Here is a 6,507-nt window from a genome sequence, read left to right as displayed (position 1 = left end):
GGGGACGGGTCTGTCACTGTATAACACTGGGGTACAGTACTGGCGGGGACGGGTCTGTCACTGTATAACACTGGGGTACAGTACTGGTGGGGACAGGTCTGTCACTATAAAACACTGGGGTACAGTACTGGTGGGGACAGGTCTGTCACTGTATAACTCTGCAGTACTGGCGGGGACAGGTCTGTCACTGTATAACTCTGCAGTACTGGTCGGGATTGGTCCATCACTAACACTGCGGTACAGTACTGGTGGGGACGGGTCTGTCACTGTATAACTCTGCAGTACTGGTGGGGATTGGTCTATCACTAACACTGGGGTACAGTACTGGTGGGGATGGGTCTGTCACTGTATAACACTGGGGTACAGTACTGGTGGGGACGGGTCTGTCACTGTATAACACTGGGGTATAGTACTGGTGGGAACGGGCAGGTCTGTTACTGGATACACAAACCTTTATATCTGTTAATGCAGCTCTGATCTTTGGAAGGTACTGACCGGCTCACACTGTAGACCTTTTATGTGTAGTGTGGTAAGTGTTATAGGCTTTTATTTTAGACCAGTGCCATTCCTTCATACACATCTAATGTTTAACACTACAAGGGACTGATACTGACCTACTGGTAAAAGACTGACTCGCTGCCCTTGGTACTGAACTTTTACATGTTCCCTAATTTTGGAAGAGTTTTTTTTTAACTTTGTCCTCTGGCTTTACTGAGTACAGAACATTCAGCCATGGAAACTGGGTGCTTTTCAGTGCATCGCTGTTGGAATTATGTCTTTGTGGTGTTTTGATTTGCTATGGTTTTGTTTTATGTATCAGGTTATGTGTACAAAGTATGTAGCTGGAATTTCACCTGAAGACTGAATCACTTCAAAACCAAGTTGGTTTTGTTGAAATGATTTTGGCTCTGGTGTGAACTGAATGTTTTGATGAAGGCAGGAAGCTAGTTTCAGGTATTTCTGGGTGAAAATCAGGGATGTGGAATTAATTTGGCCTAACAGAGTTTGAAATACAATGAACAACATTTTTTAATGTAAAGTTTTCTGTTTTTAGAAATGTTGTCCTTTAAAGGGGACGGTGATTGATAGTGAAGGGACTTCCCTCCTCAATTAATCAGCACTCAGTCCAGTGCGACTCCTGGCCTGTGCTAAGACACCTTATCTGCTTTCAAGGGGTTAAGGATCAAGCATTAATATCGAGCGCTCTGCTGGGAATTTCTTGTTCCCAATTCCTCCCCAGTAACTCCTTTCACTCCTGCTGACATTGGCCACGAAGGGAAGTGGGGTGGGGGAGATTTAACATACAATGGGATGGGGCTATGGGGGGTGAGAGAATGAACAGCACAGCTGCAGGAGCCGGGGCTTGGCTTTTGGAAACAGTCACTACCCCTTTATAAAAGCTCCAAGGACCTTAAACTACAACCTTTGTCTTGGTGTTTAGCACAGTGTCAAAGTTTGCTGTTCCATTTGTAAGTACACCAGAAAGTGAACTGTAAATAATTCAGTTTAAATTTCAGAGGAAGATATTATGGGATAGCAGCACTGATGTTACTTGGGAAGTGGTTTAAATTGCACTAAACCTTTCATCATGAAAATCATCGGGGCGGGGCGCGGTCCGCCCGCAACTTGTTACTTTGTACAAATGTAAGATAAACTGAACACTGCATTTGTAAAGTGCAGGCTGTGTTTGAGATGTACCTGTTTATTCCTTCAGGCCAATTTTTTGTGTGGAAATGATTTGTATTTTCTCTAAGTATCACCTTGATTTGTTTTAATGCAGGCAGAGAGGGAGTGGGAGAGAAGGAAATTATTTTAAATCATTCTCTCCTTCTGCTGCCTGTCTGTGTCGGCCTCTCAGTCCAGAGCCATGTCTGGGCCTTTAGTAGATGCCCTTCTGGTTTTTTAGGCAACATCTTATCACTTGCATTATTAACACATTGGTTAGTTTTTTACTCCTGGCAAGTAAAATAAAATCTACGTTGAATATAAATCTCAGAAACCTGGCGTTAATATTTCAGTCACAGGAGTGATTATTGGTGTGTGCCTAACACAGTCATAGCCCATTATCTGCCTTGGTATAGATTGTCAGCAAGCTATCCAACTGTTAATTCTACCTGTACAATGGAGTCGACAGAACAGTCATCAAGATCTCGCTGCCATTTACACCGTAGGGATCTTGTGGTCCTGCCAACAGCGCAGCCCTGCTGCAGGTTTCCAGACAGCGAAGGGTTCATTCATCAAGAAATCCCCTTGATAACAATGGGACTGTAAAATCGCGTCACCAACCCGTGGCTTACCATCTCCTGCCTCTGCTAAACAGGCTGTTCGGTGAGGAAAATCCTACTCCATGTGCTTAACTCAATCAGGTAGGTGCACAGAACACACGCTCATTGTTGGAGGTCATGTTAAGTGTTTAAGACTGAGATCGATATAACTCTTTGTGGAAGTGTATTGAGGGATATGAACCCATGTTGGGAGAATGTATATGAGATACGCATCAGCCGACCTAAGTGAATGTCAGAACAGCTTTGAGGAGGTCTAGGTTCCATTGTTTGACCAGGAGTCAAACTTATGATTCCTTTTGTGATTTTCAGTCAATGCTCCATCAAGCTTGTAACATCTTCCAGATTGTTCTCTTAAATTCAATTTTTCTGTGTTTATTTCCCTTTCTTTATCCTGCCAGCCATTTTAAGCTAAATTCCTGATTTTCCAAACCTGGGTTTTTCCTGATAGTAGGTGGGAGAGTAAATAGAGCTTTCTGTGGAACTTTTGGAACAGGAGCATTGTAAACCTGTTTTCCAATTCACTTAAATCATGGCTGATTTATATCTCGTATCCTTACCAACAAATTATCTGTTAATCTCTAACTGAGCCCCACACTCTCAAACTTTTGCAGGAGAGAGTGCCATGTTTCCAGAACTGTTTATATGAAGAATTGCTTCCTTGTGTCACTGCTGAATTGCCTTGGTCTCAATCATAGATTATGGCCTTTGTCCTGGATTCTCCCACCAGATTAATTAGTATCTCTGTATCTACCTATTGAGTTTACCCATCACTTTAAACATTTTAATTCAAAATATTCCAAAATCAATGGAATTCATAAGAAATAGGAGCAGGAGTAGACCATTCGGCCCATTGATCCTGTTCTGTCATTCAATATGATCATGGTTAGTCATCTATCCCGAACCACTTTCCTGCTCGATCCTTGTCTCTTGATGCCCTTAGTGCCCAGTAATCTTATCAAATCTCAGCCTTGAATGTTCTCAATAACTGAACATCCACAACTCTCCTGGGTAGAGAATTCCAAGGATTCTCAACACTTAGTGAAAAAGCTTATCTTCATTTTGACCCTAACTGATCCTTATCCTGAAACAAAGCCCCCTGGTTTTAGAAAGCCCATCCATGGGAAACGGCCTCTCTGTTCAACCCTGTCAAACACTTGGAAGGATTTTAGACATTCCAGGTAATCACATCTCCATCCTATAAACACAATAGAAGCCAGATTTACCCAATTTATCCTTTATGTAGTATCACTTTAGGTTTCTGTACTGTTCTGATGAATCACTGCTGCTGACCAAAGGTCCATTTTATTCTTTGAGGTGCAGTGCCCAGAATGGGACACAGATACTCCAGCTGGTTCCTGTGCAAGAAATGCACTGGGCAACTGAATTATCACAGGCGACACGGTGGCGCAGTGGTTAGCAGTGCCTCCTCACAGCTCCAGGGACCCTGGTTCAATTCTGGCCTCGGGTCAGTGTCTGTGTGGCGTTTGTACGTTCTCCCTGCATCTGCGTGGGTTTCTTCTGGGTGCTCCAGTTTTTTCCCACAGTAAAGATGTGCAGGCTAGGTGAATTTGCCATGCTAAATTGCCCCTAGTGTCCAAAGATGTTAGATGCCATGGGAAATGTGTGGAATTACAGGGATAGGGTGGGGGAGAGAGCCTGGGTAAATTACTCTTGTCAGAGTCAGCGCAGATTTGAACGGATTATTGGGATTCTATGACCACTTCCTCATTAATAAGTTACTGAAACTGCAAAGGCATCTGTGATGAAGAGCATAGGAATGTCCGCTTTAGAAATTTTCTATATGTCTCTCACACCATGTCCCCCCACCCCTTCACTATTTTTTAACCATCTTCGGGTAAGTATGTTGTGTTCATTGTTAGCTGGGCAGGTGGCCTATGTAACTAACACCGAGGAGATTGTCATTAACCCTTTACCAATAAGTTGCCTTGGCCCCCTCCAGAATGCCAATTCCTGTGGGTTAGATTGATGGACCAATGTGCACCCCAGCTGCAAGGGGACAGTCTGATGGAATGCGTGTTTGAAATATTAATCCCCTCTGATGAGATTACATATTTTTTGGGTGATTTTCTTGAACGTGCTAAAGAGTAGTGGGGTGAAATGGCAACGTGTGCATCTGCTCACAGATTTTATGTCACTGACCTCACAGGTACAGGACATATTCCCATAGATTCACAGCCAATGAATAGTTTTGAAGTTTAGTCTTTTAAAAATATAGACTTACATTACAAAAGGTGTTCATCGAGCCCATTGCTGCTTACGCCAACACAATAAGAGCCATCCAGTCCACACCCTTCCAGCTTTAGTCATGATCCTCAAAGTTGCAGCACCTCAAGTGTACCTCTTTGAATGCAATGAGTATTTCTGCCACTATCATCCTTCTGGGCAGAGTTCCAAACTCCCACACCCTGGATGAAAATTGCTCCATTTCTAATCATTTTGCCAGTTGTATTAAATCTATGACCCGGTTATTGATCACTCTGCTATCCACTCTTGTCTTGGCCTGCTGCAATCTTGTGTATGTCAATTGACTCTTATCCCACCTGCCTGCCTGCCAATCCCATCTGAGCTAAAATTCTCAATTCATGGCGACCTGGTTAAACGTGGCAGCCATTGTAGTTTGTGTTGATTGCTTTGGGGATACGATGGTCACAGTTAATGGGAACTAGAATATTGACCCTTCCAAATGCTTCTCTCTCTCTCTTTCTGTCTCTCTCAGGTTAAATCCTGTTGATTATTGTCACTTTATGCTTCTCATTCCACTCCAGGAAGAGATGACGTTTTGACAAATAAATTTTCACAGAGAAAACACATTCACCATTTGTCATTTTTTATCAGCCCAAAGGCTTGAACAGAAAATCCAAGCTGATGAACCCAGTGCAGACAGAAGGAGTGCTACACTGTAAGAAGCACCATCTCAAATTGGGGTTCTGTCTGCTCTCAAGTAAAGGATCCTGTAACCACTGTTTGAAAGACTGCAGGGGAGTTCTCCCTGGCAACGTAATCAGTATCACAAAAACTCATTGTCTGGTCATTGCTGATTGTGGCATCTTGCTGTACATTGCCACATTTCCAACAGTGACTGTAAAGCCTTTTGAAAAGCCCTGGTGTTGTGATGGGCTCCACGTAAATGAGAATTATTTTGCTGTCTGGTGCTGATCCCTAATTAACCATTTCACTGCTGTTTGCAAACAATCAATCCTGTAATTACTTAGGCTCACCACATGAGGGCTGCTATGAGATGGTGCAGCTCCCGAGTTAACCTGAAAGAAAATGCTGGAATTTTTGTTACACAAATCCACATCAAGTGTTGCTCACTCTGTGTCTGTGGATCTGCTCGTTATCAGGCCCAGAATCTTCCACTTGCTGGTTTTATTAGAGAAACCATTTGATCTGTGGAAACAGTCATCAGCCACACTGTCGTTTCCTCCAGATTTGACATTCCAACACTCCCCAGGCTGACTGCTGATATTTAACCTTTGGTAAACCAAAGTCATCCAAAATCCTGCTTCCTGTGTGGTAGGGGTGATCTAGGGGTACATGTTCATAGCTCCTTGAAAGTGGAGTCACAGGTGGACAGAGTGGTGAAGAAGGCATTCGGCATGCTTGGTTTCATCGGTCAGAACATTAAATACAGAAGTTGGAATGTCTTGTTGAAGTTGTACAAGACATTGGTAAGGCCACACTTGGAATACTTTGTGTAACTCTGCTCACCCTATTATAGAAAAGATATTATTAAACTAGAGAGAGTGCAGGAAAGATATACCAGGACTTGATGGTTTGAATTATAAAGAAAGACTGGGACTTTTTTTTCCTGGAGTGAAGGCTGAGGGGCGACCTTACAGAGGTCCATAAAATAATGAGGGGCACAGATCAGCTGGATAGTCATATCTTTTCCCAAAGGGTAGGGGAGTCTAAAACTAGAGGGCATAGGTTTAAGGTGAGAGGGGAGAGATACAAAAGTGGCCAGAAGGACAATTTTTTCACTCAGAGGGTAGTGAGTGTTTGGAACAAGCTGCCAGAGGTAGTAGTAGAGGGTCCAATTTTGTCTTTTAAAAAGCATTTAGACAGTTACATGGGTACGATGGGTATAGAGGGATATGGACCAAATGCGGGTAATTGGGATTAGCTTAGGCGTTTAAAAAAAAGGGCAGCATGGACAAGTTAGGCCAAAGACCCAGTTTCAATGCTGTAAACTCAATGA

The sequence above is a fragment of the Carcharhinus amblyrhynchos genome, chromosome 3, assembly GCF_965287045.1.
Source record: "Carcharhinus amblyrhynchos chromosome 3, sCarAmb.v2.hapA, whole genome shotgun sequence".
Classification (NCBI taxonomy): domain Eukaryota; kingdom Metazoa; phylum Chordata; class Chondrichthyes; order Carcharhiniformes; family Carcharhinidae; genus Carcharhinus; species Carcharhinus amblyrhynchos.
This window is presented reverse-complemented; position numbering follows the sequence as displayed.